Below are 19781 nucleotides of genomic sequence, written 5' to 3'. Positions count from 1 at the left end.
CCAAGTCCAGGCTTACTGAGGAAGAGTTCTGTTATTGATTAGTGATGCCTCTCATAGGTGCAGGCTAGGTTTCTGATAGGACACATGCCAAGAATATCCTAATGCAGCTTATATGATCCTCTTGCTGTTTACCATATTTCTTCTTTAAATCACTGCTTAAAGCTCTAATACTCAATGAAATTTTTATTTATTGGGGACTTCTCAACAAAGAAGTGTGGGACTTCTCAAGCTCAGTCATAGGACAGAGATCAAACTGAGTGTGAAGAATAACAAAAAGCTAACACAACATATGTGTTATATTCTTGAAGGTATTTTAAATAAAATATACATGTTCTTTATCTCAACATAATTATATTATTAATAGCTCTATTAGAGATAGCTTACATTGTTGCTTTTAATTAAAATCTTATATCACTATTTATCTTTTCATGTTCCCCTTTTCTACTTTTTTATCCAAATATAAATTCATATTTGATTTTGCCTAAACAATTAAAATAGTCTCAGCTCTTTCCTCACCTCATCTTTCCACACTTTCATCCTACACATGGTGGTTTTCTAAAATATAGATTAGATCAGATTTATTGATCTGGTGTAGCTACGAACCAGAGTCAATGCAGATGCTATGATGATTCAGTCCCTACTCTCACCAATTCAGGCCCAGAGGAAAAGACCAGCATGCAAATAGATGGTTACAATACACTGAAAAATTCCTACTACAATTTTCTTTCTTTCTTTTTTGACTTTGTTTTTGAGACAGAGTCTTAATCTGTTGCCCAGGCTGGAGTGTAGTGGCACAATCTCAGCTCACTGCAACCTTTACCTTCCAGGTTCAAATAATTCAGCCTCAGCCTCCCTAGAAGCTGGAATTACAGGAGAGTGCCCAAGCCCAGCTATTTTTGCATCTTTAGTAGAGATAGGGTTTCACCATGTTGGCCAGGCTGGTCTTGAACTCCTGACCTCATGTGATCTGTCTGCCTCAGCCTCCCAAAGTGCTGGGATTACAGGCGTGAGCCACCCTCCCAAAGTGCTAGGATTACAGGCATGAGCCACTGAGCCTGGTCCTACAATTTTCTTATGTGTGAAATAAGAACAAGAATGGTACATGCTTCCTAGAGGATGCAGAGTTACAGCTTGTAAAGTGCTGGGCATATGGTTTGACACATGGTAATCATACATACACACTAGCCATTAATATAATTACACCCAAGTGCCAAGTACAGTGTTACAAATTATCATTATTCTATCTTGCGGGATAGTGGATTTAAGTCATTTTTCCAAGCCACCCAGTGAGTCAGGGAATTTTTAAGAGAGCCAAAATTCTGAAGTCTGTTAGCCCAGATCTCCCACAAGGGAATACTATTTTCCAAATAAAATAAACTGAGTTCTTATAATTTTGTCATCTGTTTTGAATATGCTTTTGAGAATATTTTCATGATTAATTTCAGAAGATGATCCCCATCTTTTTCTCAATCATGAGGTTTACACCGAGGATGTCAATGACGTTATCCCCACATTCTGTTTAACTGTACTGGCCCCTGTAATTCTCGCCAGCCCTCACTGCACAGGTACATTCCTCCCAGCACTCATACATATTTATTGACATTAAATAAAATCTCCTGAACAAAATGAATTATGAATATTATATATCAAAAAAATAATAGCTACAATGAAAGGTCAGACTAGAAAATAAGACTTAAAACTTCTAGCACCCTGAGGATTTGAAAAATAAAATGACATTATGCTTTCCTCAATCCCAAAAATAGTCTCTCAAGTGTCCCAAATAAAAGCCTGGAGAGCAAGGATAAGAATCAAAACCTATGGTACATTTCCAAACATGTCCAAAAAACATGTTCTCTCCCAGCTTCCAGGACAAATGCAAAAGAGAGCTTTTATTTTTTTCCTATCTCATAGTATGGCTTTTTAGATGTGTCCCAGAATATTTTTTTAATAGACAGTCTGCTCTAACAGACAGGAGTGTATACAATTCTTGCAATGCAATGGTACGGAAATAAAATGCAAAGATCACATGCCCTGCCACGTAACGGCCAGCATGATTCTGTGCCAGGAACTTAATCATTTTGGACTTTGGTTTCTGAAGCTATAAACCTTAGAGATAAGAATATCTGGCTGGGCACAGTGGCTCACGCCTGTGATCCCAGCACTTTGAGAGGGCTAGGCGGCTGGATTGTCTTAGGTCAGGAGTTCAAGAACAGCCTGGCCAAAGTGGTGAAACCCTGTCTCTACTAAAACTACAAACATTAGCTGAGTATGGTGGTGAACACCTGTGATCCCAGCTACTCAGGAGGCTGAGGCAGCAGAATCGCTGGAACCTGGGAGGCTGAGGTTGCAGTGAGCCGAGATTGCACCACTGCACTCCAGTCTGGATGACATATCTATTCTTATCAATCTCAATTAATTGTTATTGAGAACAATAGCTAGCATTTGGGTAACAATGTAAATAGTATGTTTTTCCTCACAAACAGTACTTTACTGAGTTACTATTACTGTTGAACTATCATTATTATTATTATTATTATGGTTATTATACTCTTCTGACAAGTGAGGAAGCTGAGGCTCAAAGGAGCTTTAACCTGCCTAAGATCAGAGAAAGTGGTAAATTGCGACTCAACCCACATTTCCTAACTACACCTTTGCTTGCCCCCCGGGTGGTAAATGCTTTGACTGCAGGGACTTCCTTTTAATGTCAGAGTGTCTAGGCTGAGCATGAGCCCTGTGCACTGTAGGTACTGAGTAAGTATCTGATGTCTCTAGGCTGAGCATGAGCCCTGTGCACTGTAGGCACTGAGTAAGTATCTGATGAGCTGGGGAAAACCAAAATACCATAGAGGGAGAGTGGTTCACCAAGAGTCAACCAGAAGAGACATTAAATTTTATAGGATATGAGGCAAGGCTCGCACCAGAAAATATGTACACTACCTAAATTTAAAATGAAAAACCATACTGCAGGGTTATTTATCCTTTGAACACATTTAGGCCTTATATTTTAAGGCACATTTGATTGGGTGCAATGGATAAAAACCTACTTGGTGAGGGAAAGAGGCAAATCTTCCTTATGGAAGAATTCCACATATTATCTAGAGATACTTCCTTCTTCAAGAGGTAGAGCTTAATCCACCTGCCCCAACTTTGATGGTGTGTGTGATGAGTAATTTTATGTGTCGACTGGGCCACTGGGTGCCCAGATATTTGCTCAAATATTGTTTTGGGTGTTTCTGTGAAATGTTTTTGGATGATATTAACAATAAATCAATGACTGAGTAGAGCAGATTGTCTTCCCTAATGTGGGTGGGCCTCATTCAATCAGTTGAGGGTCTGAATAGAACTAAAAGGCTGATCCTCCCTTGAGCAAGAGAGAACTCCTCCTGCCTGACTGCCTTTGAGCTGGGACTTTGGTTTTTTCCTGTCTTGAGACTCAGAATAAAATGTTGGCTCTTCCTGGGTCTTGAGCCTACCAGCCTTCAGACTGGAACCATACCATGGGCTCTCCAGGTCTCCTGCTTGATGACTCACTCTGCAGATATTGGGACTCATCAGCCTCCAAAATTATGTGAGCCAATTACCTATAATAAATCTCTTTTACGTAGATATACATACACATAAGTACATATACATATATATGTATATATACATATATTTATGTGCATGTATGTGTGTATATATGTATGTGTATATACAGATATATATATGTTTTATATATATATGTTTTATATATATATATATATATATATATATATATATATATACAAATCTACTGGTTTGGTTTCTCTGGAGAACCATGAATAATACATTGAAATGATGACTCACTTCCAAAGAATAGAGCAGGAAAAGAGAAAAATAGTAACACTGAATTAGAAAAATCTGACAAACATCATTTAATCCAAGTGATGAAGGTTAACCTCACCAGTGATGTCATGTGCATGTGGATATCGGGTACCTCTAATGTGCTGTGATGTAATTAGGGGGGTACTTAGCTTCTATGGCATTCTTTTCCGTAACTTACAACCCACATCTAATCATGAGAGAAACTGTAGACAAACCTGGACTGGGGATATTCTACAAAACACTGTCAAGGTCATGTAAAACAAGAAAAGTCTGAGAGATCATCACTGACTAAAAGAGATTAAGGAGACATAGAAACTAAATATGGTGTCTGGATTGGCTCCTAAAACAGAAGGAAGACATTAATAGGAACACTGGTTCCAAACAAAGGCTGGAATTGTATTAATGATAATGGAATTATATACTCTGGTTTCTCTTCAAATCGTATAAGTATTTTGCCTTTTACTAAAGATTTCCGTGGAGAGGGAAAATTCTGAGTCTTAGTCCAATTTTTTGAGGCCCTGTTTCTGCTGGGCTGATTTAAAAATAATGAAATAATAATAGTGGAATGATGTTCGTTTCTTAGTTTTGACAAAAATCCCATGGAAATGTAGTATGTTAACAATGGAAAAATTAGATGAGAAATATACAGGAATTTTCTGTACTATTTTTGAAACTTTTCTGCAAAGCTAAAATTATTTCAAAATTAAAAGTTTATTTTTTTAAGACAGAATCAAATGTAATTCTCAAGTGTACTGAATAATGCATACATCCATAGAAAGGAATTACGTTCTGCTTTCACATGAGGCTTGGAGCTGGATAAACAAGATCTGAAGCTCCTCCTCCTCTGTTTCCCTCTCTGGACTCTCACTGATGCTCAGCTCTGTTTTTTCTGCACCACTGCCACATTTTCCTCTCTGAAGACTGACTTCCTTTGCCAAATTATTTAGTTACATTTGCCCACAAGAGAAGCCTGCATGAGTCTCTGTCTTGTCTTGTGTTAACTCTAATTCCAGCTCTACATGACTTTGAATTTCCAGTTTCTTACACTATCAACCACATTTCTTTGCCTTTGGGTGTAAATTATTGAGGAAAGGGACTAGGTTGTTCAGCCCAGTCAATGGCCTGGTTCCCCTTGAGTTTGATGACCATTCCTGTTTTAGCCACGTGGAGTCTCTTGGTAGAAATATGACTCCATAGTCCCACCATAGCTTCTGATTTCTGAAGGCTGAGAATAAGCAATAATTCTAAACATACGGTCACCCCGGGGTATGGCTGTCATATTATCTCTGCTCCACAGCATCTACATCAGCACTGTAAACCCAAATTATTTTTAAACACTGATGATTCTTATAGTAAATACTTGGGCCTGAGTGAAGGAGAGAAAAAAGATCTTTTTTTATATTATCTCTGTCAAAAGGATTGGGGAAAAAATCTCTGATTGGGATAAATAGGTTGTTTGGAAGAAAAAAGTTTATGTTATTTGAATTACAAATGACAGATGCCATTTAAGATGAAAGAATAGAATCATAAAGCATTTTTATTAACATACTAAAGAATTAATATATTTTAGTTCCTAACTCTGAGTTGTTCTCATTGTCAAGAGAACATATTAAGAGAAAGTGTACGTGATCATCCTTTAGCTTCTCCAATACCTAAAACGTGTGCAAGAATGCATATTGCAACATTATCTTCAATAAGAAAAGATTGAAAATAGCCTATTCATCAACTAACTGTTTAAATAAAGTTTGTTTTGTCTAAAATAAGTTTATATTAGAGACTGTTAGAGAGCCCCCAAATATCCCATGTCTACTCCCACTTCCAAATCCTTTCATGTTAAAATCAAATGAAGGAAAGGAAAGGAGAAAGGGAGGGAGGCAACAAACCAGGACTAATTTGGGGGAATTTCCTTAACATGATAAAGGGAATCAATGGAAAACTCACAGCTAATAACATATTTAATGTTGAAAGGTTAGAAACTTTAGCCCTAAAATTATGAACAATGAAGAAGAAAAGGATTTCTGCTCTTTCTACTTTTAGTCAACATTACACTGAGGTTTTAACAAGGACAATTAGTCAGGAAAAGGAAATAAAGCTGTCTAGATTGGTAAGAAGTATAACAATCTCTATTTGCAGATGACATTATCTTGTATATAGAAAACCCTAAGTAATGCATTAAAATACTTGGAATCTAATAAGCAAATCCAAAAATTTTACAGAATACAAGATTAATATACAAAAACCAATGAATTTCTATGTAATATGAATAATCAGTTATAATTAAATTTAAAAACAATTCCATTTACAATTATGTCAAAATACTTAGGGATAAATTTAACAGCCAGGCGTTGTGGCTTACGCCTGTAATCCCAGCACTTTGGGAGGCCGAGGTGGGTGGATTGCTTGAGCCCAGGAGTTTGATACCAGCCTGGCCAACATGGCAAAACCCCATCTCTACTAAGAATACAAAAATGAGCCAGGTGTGATGGCACACACCTGTAATCCCAGCTACTCAGGAGACTCAAACATAAGAATCACTTGAATCTGAGAGGCAGAGATTGCAGTGAGCTGAGTGAAATCAGGCCACTACACTTCGGCCTGGGTGACAGAGTAATACTGTCCCAAAATAAAATAAAACAAAATAAATTTTATAAAAGAAATATAAGACTCGTACACTGCAAACTACAAAACATGGTTGACAGACATTGAAGAAGACCTAAGTATGCAGACATTTGCATTTGAAGACTTAATATTGTTAGAATGATAATATATCCCAAATTGATCTACAAATTCAATGGAATTTCTATCAAAATTTCAGCTGGCTTCTTTGTTGCGTTTAACTAGCTGATCCTAAAATTCATATGGAAATGCCCAGGACTCTGATTATCCTAACAACCTTGAAAAGGAAGGGCAAAACTGAAGAATTCATGCTTCCTATTCTCAAAACTTACTACAAAGCTACAGTAATCAAGCAAGACTGTGTGGTACTGGTGTAAGAATAGACATATAGGCCAATGAAACAGAATTTTACCAGAAGTAAACCCATATGTTTACAGACCATTAATTTTTGAAATGGGTGCCAAGACAATTCAATGGGGAAATCATAGTCTTCTCCAACAAATGATCTGGAACAACTGGATATCCACAGATAGAACACTGAAGTTGGACTCTCCTTTTGCATTATATTCAAAATCACTGAAAATGGATCAAAGACCTCAACAATTAGTTTAGCACTTTACAAGTCCTAAAACTAAAACTCCTAGAAGAAAACATACATGTAAATCATGTTTGTGACCTTGGATTAGGCAATGGTTTCTTAGGTATGATACCCAAAGCCCAAACAACCAAATTAAAAATAGATTATTTGAATCTCATCAAAATTAAAAACTTTTGTGTTGCAAATGATACCATCAAGAAAGTTGCTAAAACCCACAGAATTAAAGAGAACACATTCAAATTACATATTTCATCGGGGAGTTTATTCAGAATATATTCATAAAACTCTTATAACTCAATAATGAAAATATGACCCAATATTCTTGAGGATTTATGCAAAATAAATAAAAACCTATGTTCACACAACCACCTGTGCATGAATGTTCATAGCAGCTTTATAAATAGTCAAAAACTAGGGACAATTCAAGTATCTTTCAATGGGTGAATGTGAAAACTGTAATACATCTTTCATATTATAGAATACTACACAGAAATAAAAAGGAACAGATTTTTCAGACACAACTTGAGTAAATCTTGAGGTAATTATGCTGAGTGAAAAATGCCAATTTCAAAAGATTACTTACTATATTCTATTTATTAATATATAAAATTCTCAAAATGATGAAACTCTAGAGATAGAGATGAGAGTTTGTTAGAGGATAAGAAAAAAGATATAGTGGAGTATGTGAATACAAAGTAATGAAGGAGTGCTTTTGTGATCATAGAATAGCTCTGTATCTTGATTGTGGTGGTGGTTACGCAAATTTGTACATGAGATAAAATTACATAGAACTATACAACACACCCACACACAAATGAATGCAGATTTTTATCGAAGGTGAAATTGAACAAACTTTGTTGATAGAAATACTGATATAAATTTGCTGGTGTTGATACTGTACAACTATTTAACATTGGGAAGCAAGGTGAAAGGTTTGTGGCACTCTGTACTATTTTTGTAATTTACTATGAACCTATAATTATTTGAAAATGAAAAGGTGTTATAAAAATTAACAAAATAAGTGAAATAAGTCAGTGACAGAAAGATAAGTACCACATGTTCTTGGTCACATGTAAGAGCTAAAAAAAAATGAGCTCATAGAAGTGAACATTAGCAGCTGGGAAGGATAGCGGGGAGGGAAGGACAGGAAAAGGTTGATTAATGGATGCAAAATTACACCTAGATGGGAGAAGTAAGACCTAATGTTCTAAAGCAGTATAGGGTAAATATAGTTTAAAACAATTTCATGTTTATTTTCAAAAAGCTAGAAGAGAGTATTTTCAATGCTCACAAAACAAAGAAATGATAAATGCACAAGGTGATAGATATGCTGATTTTCCTGATTTGATTCTTTTTTTTTTTTAAGTTGGGATTTCACCACGTTGGCCAGACTGGTCCCGAACTCCTGACCAGTGATCCGCCCACCTTGGCCTTCTAAAGTGCTAGGATCACAGGCCTGAGTCACCATGCCCAGCTTGATTCTTATATATTATATACATGTATGGAAATATCACTCTACATCTCATAAATATGTACAACGATTATGTGTCAACTAAAAAGGAAAAAATGAACAAAGGATTTGAACAGATACTTCTCCAGATAATACATACAGATAGCAAATAAGCACCATGCAAAATACTCAGCATCATTAGTTATCAGGAAAATGCAAATTAAGTGACAATGAGATACCCAATATATTTCTACTAGGATGGCTAAAATTTTTAAAAATAACAATACCAAGTGTTGACAAGAATGTGGAAGCAACTGGCTCTCACACATTGCTGGAGGTACAGCCACTTGGGAAAATAATTTTGCAATTTCCCATGAAGTTAGGCAAACACACTCTTACCATGTGACTCAGCATTCCAACTCCTAAGAATTTACTCAAGAAAAATAAAAACATATGTCCACACAAAGACTTACTTGCAGGTGAAAAGTTCATTGCAGCTTTGTTCCCAAAAACCAAAAACTAGAAATAGTTCAAAAATCTATTAACAGTAGAGTGAATTAACAAATTATGATGTTTCCATACAATGGAGTAACTCTACAATAAAATGGGTCAGTCTCAAAAACATTACACTGAACTAAAGAATCTAGACATTAAAAAGTGCATATTCTATAGTTCCATCTATACAAAAGACTAGCAAAAGCAAAATCAATCTACAGTGATAAAAGGAAGATTGGTGTTTGCCTCGGACCAGGGATTGTGGGAGCAGCAGATAGATTGGGAATAAATACAGATGAACTTCTTGGGTGATGGATATGTTTTATACCTGGATTGTGCAGATGGTTACCTGGGTATGTGCATATGCACAAGTTCATTGCACTGTACATATGAAATGTATGCATTTTAGTTTTCTAAAATATGCTTCAATGAAGTTGAATTTTTAAATATATAGACCTTAAGATTTTTCTGGGTTTGCAGGGATGATAGTGAGAGGTAAAGAATATTATAATTTATATTAAAGAATATAATGGTTTTAGGTCTACATGATTAGTAAGATAATACTGCCATTAGCAGACATGTGTCTCTCAAAAATCCCAAACTCATTATGATCACAATTTCACTAAAGATCTCTTTTCTGCCAGGCATGATATCTCATGCCTGTAATTCCAGCACTTTGGGAGGCTGAGGCAGGTAGATCACCAGAGGTCAGGAGTTCAAGACCAGTGTGACCAACATGGCGAAACTCCATCTCTACTAAAAATACAAAAATTAGCTGGGCATAGTGGTGGGCACCTGAAATCCCACCTACTCAGGAGGCTGAGGCAGGGAAAATTTCTTGAACCTGAGAGGTAGAGGTTGCAGTGAGCCAAGATCATGCCATTGCAGGCCAGCCTGGGCGAAAGAATGAGACTCTGTCTCAAAAAAAAAAAAAAAAAAAAGATCTCCTTTCCTCCTTACCACCCCGAAAACTACTCTTTCTTGGGTGTTTTCTGTTCCAGTGAACAGCAGGCTTATATGTGCAATCCAGAAAACTAGCAAATGTTTTTGACTCCATTACTCTCATTCCCCTTCACTCCCAAATCTGATCAATTACCCAATTACCCAGGCCTGCTGATTTGTATCTCCTAAATAGATTTTAAAAGTGTTGGCCTGTCTCCATTTCCATCATAACCACACTAGTTCAAGCCATCATCTCTCACCTATACCACTCTAATAACCTACCAAATTGTTCCCCTGGCGTCTACTCTTACCCTCAGCACTGATCTGGACTTTTGGTTGCAAATGACAGAAATTCTATTCAAACTGGATTAATGTTTTTAAGATAAGGAAATATATTTATATAATCAATAAGAAGTTAACTAGTCTTGATTAGATCTATGGATTTACCTAACTTATTCAGAACTCAATTTTTCATTTTATTTCATCTTAGAGACAGGGTCCCTAGTCTGGAATGCAGTGATGTAGTCTCAGCTCACTACAACCTCCACCTCCTGGGCTCAAACAACCCTCCCACCTTAGACTCCTGAGTAGCTGGGACTACATGCATGTGCCACCATGCCCGGCTAATTTTTTTTTTTTTTGGTAGAGACAAGGGTTTGCCATGTTGCCTAGGCTGGTCTCAAACTCCTGGACTCAAGCAACCCACCTGCCTCAGCCTCCCAAAGTGCCAGGATTACAGTGTGAGCCACTGAGACTTGCCTGTTTTTAACTCTTAGTTGTACTTCTCCTTGTGATGTTTTTATTCTCAGATGGCTCTCTGCAAATGATGGAAAAGATTGTTGATCTTTTCTTGCTGATCTGACCTGGTCCTTAAAGGTAGCAATCCAGAGGAACAAGGATTACCTTTTCCCTGAGAGTTTGAGCAAAAGTTAGAGGGGGCATTGGTTAATCTAACCAGGGTCATGTGCCCAATCCTGAACCAAACACTAAGGCCAGGAGAATAGGGAGCTGCAGTTGGTTAGAAATGGGTTAATGCCCAGTCCTGTGCTGGGCAATGAGGAAGAGTCAATTCCACCAAGTCCTATGGAAAGGGCTCCCCACAAGCAGAGGGGTTCTGTCACCAGCACTGGGGGGAAAGGGAATGTGGCTAGATCAACAAAAATTTTAACTACCAGAGTCTGTTTCCATTCTCCTCATAAAACCCAGAATTATTTTATTTCATTATTTTTAAGTTAAATTTGATAGTATATCATTCTCCTGCTTCAAATTGTTCAATGGCCTTCTGTTGCTTTTAGGATAATATTCAAAATCTCTCAGATGGCTCAAAGTCCTTTATGCTCTAAGCCTTGCCTACATCCCCAACTAAATTTTGTCACTCCTCATTCTCTGTTCCAGCCACCCCAGCTTTTTTCAATTTTTTTCACATGTCATGTTTTATCACAATTCGGATCCTTTCCTCAAGCTGTTTCCCTGAACACACTCCATAGCACCCCGACAGAAAATGTCTAGTGATTATAGGGTACAGCTCAGACACTACTTCCTCAATAGAATTTTCCTGTGTCTCCAGGTTAGGGCACATCCTCTCATGTAAACACATTCATTACACATGTACATCTCTTCTATCACATTTACCTCAATTGTAAGTATACAATCATCAAGGTAATGAATGTTTAATATCTGATCTCACTAATTAGAATGTAAACTCTATAAGGGATGGGATGATATCTGCCCCATTTACCTCTAGTCCTGGCACCTAGCCCTGTCCCTGGTACAAATAACACATGCAATTTTTTCCCCCGACAAATGAATAAATTGACCAGGCATGGTGGGTCACACCTGTAATCCCAGCACTTTGGGAGGCCAAGGCAGGTGGATCACCTAAGGTCAGGAGTTTGAGGCCAGCCTGGTCAACGTAGTGAAACCTTGTCTCAACTAAAAAAAAATACAAAATTAGCTGAGCATGGTGGCGGCCACCTATAATCCCAGCTACTCGGGAGGCTGAGGCAAGAGACTCGCTTGAACCCAGGAGGCGGAGGTTGCAGTGAGCCAAGATCGCGCCACTGCACTCCAGCCTGGACAACAACAGCAAAACTTCCAGTTCAAAAACAAAACCAAAAAAAAATGAATAAAATCGGTGAGGGACCAGAAAAACAGAAATGATAAAGTTGGTTTTAGATAGATTGAATCTAAAATAATAACAAGGCAACAAGTTAGAATATTTAAAATAGACAATTGAAAATATGGGACCATCAAGGTGAATACAGTCTAATATTCCATGGGACTATGGTCTTTCAAAAAGAAGACCAAATATCCAAATACCAAAAATGTTTTACTTCCCCAAAGGACGAGTGATTTCCACTTAGGGGTTGAGTGTTGATGAACAGAGGGGCTCATTCAGGAAGTCTTTTGTGTCTACACACCTGGTGTTTTACTAACAGGCTTGACCCAAACTGGAGTGCCAACCACGGGCAAAAAAAAAAAAAAAGGAAAAAATATTACATACAGAAACCTGAAATAATTTTAGTTTTATTTACACAGGTTGTTCAGCTTAGAAACTGAAGTCAAATTTAGAGATTCAAACAACTCATATAATGGGTACATTTTCTACCATCTTTTTCCTTGGTAAACAGCATTCAGAGACAGTGAAAACAGAGTGTCTTTCTAAGAAGAGCCCACTGTTCCATTCAACATTCTCCTCCACACCCACTCTCTGCTCAACATAAAGGTTTTGCTTGTTTGGGGTTATTCTGAGCTTAAGGAGCACTTCTCAAGAGAGTAGCCTAAAGGGTGTTTTTGTATTTTCCTTCCTGAGGTGTGTGCAGGATGAAGGAAAAAAATAACAGCCACAGCTATCCTCCTGTTCAAAACAGTCCATCAATCATTTTTCTTCTTACATATTTTTCTTCAATATTTAACAGAACCGTGAGTGGCTAAAGTCCTAGAAACTTCAGACATATCAGTCCCTTAATAAAAATAAAAGACTCCTGTTTTCAAAACACAATGTTGGTTGCAAAGTATAGATATTTGGCTAATGTTTACAAATATTACATGTCCTAACTTAAAAGAAAAATTATGGAAAGGAAAGAGGAAAAAGCTGTGCTTGGGTTTTTTGGGTTTTTTTTGTTTGTTTGTTTCTTTTTGGGGTTTTGTTTTGTTTTTTTTTTTTTCCAGACGGAGTCTCACTCTGTAACCAGCTGGAGTGCAGTGGTGTGATTTCGGCTCAGGGCAACCTCCATCTCCCAGGTTCAAGCTATTCTCCTGCCTCAGCCTCCCAAGTAGCCGGGACTACAGATGTGTGCCACTATGCCCAGCTAATTTTTAGTAGAGACGGGGTTTCACCATGTTGGCCAGGATGGTCATCTCTTGATCTTGTCTTCCACCTGCCTCAGCCTCCCAAAGTGCTGGGGTTACAGGCATGAACCACTGCACCTAGCTTGAGCTTTATTCCAAAATTCAATCCAGCCCTTACTAAATCAGTAGTTTATGTTGTCAGCAGCAAAAGAGGAATCTCCGGACAAGGAGAGAAAAGCAGGTAAGAAACACCCAGAAGAGAGGAGTTGAGCTGAGATCAAGGAAGGGATGATGTGAGGCCTTCTTTGAAGCTGAGCTTGGACTTCAACGTTTTTTCATAGCTTATTCTCCAATAATTTTGTCCATTCACTGGCTACATGTGTTACCTACTACATTTCAGGGGGCAACAGGAGAATAAAGACTTAGCCGAGAAGTAGGTGAGTTACTCAGACACTTGTCTACTTGTTGAAACTCCTTCTTTTTTCTCCTTTGCTGGCATTTTGCTGGGCAAGGAAAGAGAAGAGTTCACAGATGCCTGAAGATTGGTCTGTCGCCCTAAATACATCACGGATATGCATAGCCTACAGGTTCAGAAATAGAAGGCAGGTAGGAAATGCCATGCTAACCAGGCCCATACAGGATAAACCCCTACAAAACTCTGCAGTCTGATGTTTTTCTTTTTTCTTTTTCTTTTCTTGAGACAGAGTCTCACTCTGTTGCTCAGTTTGGAATACAGTGCAGTGATCTTGGCTCACTGCAACCTCTGCCTCCTGGATTCATGTGATTCTCTGGGTCTCAGCCACACAAGTAGCTGGGACTACAGGTGTGTACCACCAGGCCTGACTATATTTTGTATATTTGGTAGAGACAGGGTTTTGCCATGTTGGCCATGTTGGTCTTGAACTCCTGACCTCAAGTGATCTGCCTGCCTCAGCCTCCCAAAGTGCTGGGATTACAAGCTGAGCCACCGCGCCAGCCTGCAGTCTGATTTTTTAGTGCATTAGGATTGCTCTTTCATTTTTCTACACACTCCCCTAGTCTGCTCATTACTGCATAAAATTCCAGACTTATAAGGCAAATTTTAGAAAAGAAAATGCATATTTGGCTAAATAGGTAAAGTTCCATAAATGATTGTTAGTATAGTTTGTTTTTCTTTTTTTAGAAAGTAAGTTTGACAAGTTTATGAGGACAGAGAAAAAGGGAGTAAAGGGGGATTTATGAAGGGTCTAGCAAGAGCCTAGAAAAGTCAGGCTAGGAACAGAGACCAACCCAACCTTTGACTGAAATTAGACCTAAGGCTGGCTCTGAAGCATTTGTTAAGTCCTCTTTTTTTTTTTTTTTTTTTTTGTCTCTGCTATTGAATCCAAAGATGGTAGTACAAAAGTAGGACCTTTCTCTAAGAATAAGTCAGTGTTAACTGGTAAGCAATAATACCTTATTTACACATAATTGAGATTAAAATGTCTAGCTAGGCAGTACGATAACTACCATATGGAGAAGTGGCTTTCAGTGGAACCTGCAACTCCAGCCCTAATCCCCATAACATAAAATTTCTCCAGGTCTCACAATAAAATAATGCTCACAAGAGTAATTTAGGAGTGTATCATATGCATACTAACATATCATATACATACAGTATGATTCATAAATCGCACCCATCTACAGAAATAATATGAGCATGTAAAGATGTGTAGAAGAATTTTCATTGCAGCAGTTTATGAGAATAAAAATTTGGAATCTCACTGTATTCATTTCCTGGGGCTGCTGCTGTAACAAAGTACCACAAACTGGGTGACTTTAAGCCACAAAAATGTATGGTCTTGGAGTTCTGGAAGCTAGATGTCCAAAATCAAGGTGTCCGCAGGGCCACGCTTCCTCTGAAACCTGAAGGGGAATCCTTCCTTGCTTCTTCCTAGTTTCTGTGGTTGCCAGCAATCTCTGTGTTCCTTGGCTTGTACATGCATCCCTCCAAGCCCCTGTCTTCACACAGTCTTCCCTGTGTGCATGTCTGTCTCTGTGTCCACATTTCTCTCTTTACTGGTCATTGTCATATTGGATTAGGGCCCACCCCAAGGACCTTATTTTAACTCAATCACCTTATAAAGTTCCTATTTCCAAACAAGGTTGCATTCCTAGGTAGAGGAGATTACAACTTCAACATAGCTTTTTGTGAAGGGCACAATTCAATTCATAACAAATATGAAAGCCCATCAATAGAGAAAACAAATTCTGTATTTCTGCAATGGACCACCCTATAGTCATTTAAAAAAAGAGAGAGAAAGGTACTAGGTGCACTGACCTGGAAAGCTGTCTGGGACATATTATTACTGCGTATTATCCAATGCATACAATATGTGTGGATACTAGTCTATTTATGTGATACTTGACAGTTCCTGTTATTGGTAAGGCTTCCTGTCAATAGTAAGCAATTAGTAGTCAAGTTTTGAGGTAGTCAGAAGTTATATGCAGGTTTTCAACTGTCTCCCAACCCTTGCATTGTTCAAGGGTCGTCTGTGTAGAAACAGAAAAGATTAGTAACTGTTAGGAGACGGTGAGCAGTGGATGTGGCTGTAAAAGGGCAGTATGAGCAATCTTTGTGGTCCTGGAAATGTTCTTGACTATATCAATGTCAACACCCTGGTTGTGATTTTGTGCTGTAATTTTGTAAGATGCTACTACTTGGGGAACCTGGTTAAGGGTATATGGGATCTCGATGTATTATTTTTTTACAACTGCATGTGAATCTACAATTAACTCCAAATAAAAAGTGTAATTTTTTAAAAAGCAGGTGCACCAAAATCTCAGAAATTATTACTAAAGAGCTTATCCAAGTAACCAAAAACCACTTGTACTCAAAAAACTATTACAATTAAAATTTTAAAATGTTAGCTCTCTTTTTTTCTCTGCCATCGTGGTGCGTGCTTGACTCCACTTACCCCCATACCTTCTCACAAGACTTTCGGAATTAAGCACTTCCTGGCCAAGAAACAAAAGCAAAATCGTCCCATTCCCCAGTGAATGCAATGAAAACTGGTAATAAAGTCAGGTACGGAAGAAGACATTGGAGAAGAACCAAGCTGGGTCTATAAAGAACTGCCTGTGAAATGCACACATATTTACACTGTGTCAAGGTCACAACCATCTTACCATATCAAGCTGAAAATACCACCACTATCTGGACAGTTGAACATGTTTTATTAGAAATATACATTTTTTCTCTGTGTATGTGCTGCAGGTGCACTGGTAGGCTGGATTCAGTAATAAATATGGGAGTTTTCATTTCAAAAACAAAATATTTAAAATTAAAAAATAAGTAGACCTGTGTCATTCAAATTCATGTTGTTCAAGGGTCAATTGTAATTTGTCATTTCAAGAATGTCATATAAATGGAACCATACAGTATGTAACCTTTTGAAATTGCCTGGTTTTTTGCCTGTAGATGTTCAATTGCTCCAGCACCGCTTGTTAAAAAGACTATTTTTCCTTTATTGAATTGATTTTGCACCTTTATCAAGTCAGTTGGGTATATTTGTGTGGGGCAATTTCTGGGTTCTCTTCTGGGTTCTGTTCCTCTGTTCTGGGTCTGTCTGTCTGTGCAACAATACCACACAATCTTGATTCCAATAGCTATAAAATCAGTCTCAAAATGAAGCAGACTAATTCCTATGTTTCAAATTTGTTTTATACATTGTTATGTATTTGCCCCTTCATAAAAATTTTAAGATAATCTTATACATATCTGCAATAAAATCTTCCAGGAATTTTTGCAGAAATTGACCTGCAGCTGGGCACGGTGGCTTACACCTGTAATTCTAGAACTTTGGGAGGCAGAGGTGGGTGGATCACTTGAGGCCAGAAGTTCGAGACCAGCCTGGCCAACATGGCAAAACCTTGTCTCTACTAAAAATACAAAAATTAACCAGGCATGGTGGCACACGCCTGTAATCCCAGCTACTCAGGAGGCTGAGGCAGGAGAAATGCTTGAACCCAGGAGGCAGAGGTCATAATGAGCCAAGATTGTGCCACTGCACTCCAGCCTGGGTGACAAAGTGAGACTTGGTCTGAAAAAAATTTTTTTTTAAAAAGAGATTGACCTGCATATCAATTTGGAGAGAGCTGGCTGGGCACAGCGGCTCACTCCTGTAATACCAACACTTTGGGAGTCTGAAATGGGACAATTGCTTGAAGCCAGGAGTTTGAGACCAGCCTGGTCAACATGGCAAGACCCTATCTCTATTTAAAGTTTTTATGTAAAATGTAAATAAATAAAGAAAAATATTGGAGAGAATTGATACATTCTCTATATTGAATCTTCCAATCCATGATCGTGGAATGCCTGTCCATTTATGTATATCTTCTTCATTTGCTTTCATCAGCACTGTGTGGTCTTCAGCATGCAAGTCCTGTGCATGTTTTGTTAGATTTACACCTAAATATCTCTCTTTTTTTTAGGCATTGAAAATGGTATTGTATGTTGAATTTCAGTGTCCTGGAATTCACTGCTGGTATAGAAATACAACTGATTTTTTTTATCTTTATTTCATATCCTGTGACCTTGCTGAATTCACTTCTTAGTTCTAGGAAATTTGTTTTTGTGGATTCCTTAGGACTTTTTATGTGGACAATCATATCATTTGCAAATAGGGATACTTCTGTTTCTTTCCTTCCAGTTTATTTACTTATTTCCTTTTCATACCTTATTGCACTATGTTGAATAAGAGTGATAAGGCTGACATAATTGCCTTTTTGCCTATCATAAAAGGTAAGCATTTACTTTTTTACTCATTAAGTATAATGTAGGTATAGGTATATACATGCTCTTTATAAAGTTGAGGAAGTTTCTCTCTATCCTATTTTTCTGAGAGTTTTTATCATGAATGTGTCAAATTTTTATAAATGCTTTTCCTACAGTAATTGATATAATAATGTAACTTCTCTTTTTTAACCAGTTAATATGATAGATTACATTGACTAATTTTTAAATATTGAACCAGCCAAGCATCTTGGAATAAATATTGCCGGTCATGGTATATAACTGTTTTTGTATCTTGCTAAATTCTATTAGCTAATATTTTGTTAAGGATTTTTGCATCTATATTCATGAGAGATGTTGGTCCACAGTTTTCATTTTTGTGTTGTGTATTGTCATTGGCTTTGATTATCAGGATAGTAGTTTTATTAAATGAATTTGTAAACTTCCCCTCTTCTATTTTTTGGGAAAGATTGTGTAGAATTGATATTAATTCTTCTTTAAACATTTCATAGAATTATCCACTGAAACCATCAGGGCCTGAACATTTCTTTGTTGGGAGTTTTTAATTATGAGTCTGATTTTCTTGAAAATGTCAAAGATATTCAAATTATCTATTTTATTTGGGGTGAGTTGTGGTAGTTCGTGTTTTTTGAGGAATTGTTCTATTTTTCTTAAGTTTTCAAACTTACTTGTGACAAATGTTTATAGTATTTCCTCATCCTTTTGACAGCTGCAGACTCTGTAGTGATATCCTCTATTTCATTCCTGATATTAATAATTTGTGTCTCCTTTTCTTTGTTAGTCTTGCTAGAGGTTTGTTAAATTTATTGACCTTTACCAAAAAAAGAAAAAAAAAAATAGCACTTTGTTTCATTGATTTTTCTCTATTGCTTTCTGTTTTCAATTTCACAGATTTCTGCTCTTTATTATTTCCTTCCTTCTGCGTACTTTGGGTTTATTTTCCTCTTTTTTTTCCCCCCGGGCTTTTGAGGTGGGAACTTAGGTTACTAATTTGATACTTTTTCTCTTTCTTAATGTAAGCATCTCATGCTATAAATTTCTTCCCCACTGCTTTAGCTGTGTCCTACAAATTTTGATAAATTGTATTTTGAAGAGTGGGATAGCAGTGAGAGTTCCAGCCATCCATAGTGGGGTGGTCTCATTAATGCTGGATAATGGTAAAAGTCCTGACTCCAATAGGCCTGTTTGACACCATATCAGTGGGAAGGGGTAGGTAGCTACTTTGCTGCCTGGTGGAGGTTGAGGTCGAGACTCTCCACTTGGTCTTCAGTGACACAGCAGGGGGCCTGCCTTGTTACCTATCCCAGGAATCAAAGTGACTTAGGACTTTTTATGTCCTCCTGTTGAGGCAGGAAGGCTGGGCTCCACCACGTGGCCTTCGCTGGTATAGGTGAGGGTGGGGCCCCGGTTTTTCTGTGGTGTTTGCCTATAGCAGGATGAATATTGTCTAAAAGATTTCTGGTTGCCTCTTTATAGGTTGACTCTTTCCTACTCCTTTGGCTAGAGAGAGCAGGCTTTTGTCAGGGTTGTTTGGTTGGTTGGTTGTTTTGGCGATGCTAGTTAGTGTTTCTGGGTAACCAGGTTTTTAAGCTCCAGGGCTGGGATATAGAAGGCAAAAAGAAAACCCCAGGGAACTCACCATCATGTTGATCCTCAGGTTCCTAGGTTCATTGCCAGTCTGCTTTCTGCTCTTCCCACTTCAGACTCTTCTCTTACGTTCGTTTTGTATATAATGTTGAGGGTTTTTAGTTGTTCTTAGTGGGAAGAATTGG

General features: G+C 37.7%; 1 non-coding gene across 1 annotated transcript; it reads left to right on the top strand.

The window, feature by feature from the left end:
- The first annotated feature begins 4261 nt into the window (after positions 1-4261).
- LOC120365102 (U5 spliceosomal RNA) lies at positions 4262-4377 on the top strand. The gene has a single exon (XR_005580121.1). It is a non-coding gene; the product is annotated as a U5 spliceosomal RNA (small nuclear RNA).
- The last annotated feature ends 15404 nt before the right edge of the window (positions 4378-19781 follow it).

Source organism: Saimiri boliviensis, chromosome 7 (assembly GCF_048565385.1).
Source record: "Saimiri boliviensis isolate mSaiBol1 chromosome 7, mSaiBol1.pri, whole genome shotgun sequence".
Lineage (NCBI taxonomy): Eukaryota > Metazoa > Chordata > Mammalia > Primates > Cebidae > Saimiri > Saimiri boliviensis.
This window is presented reverse-complemented; position numbering and strand designations above follow the sequence as displayed.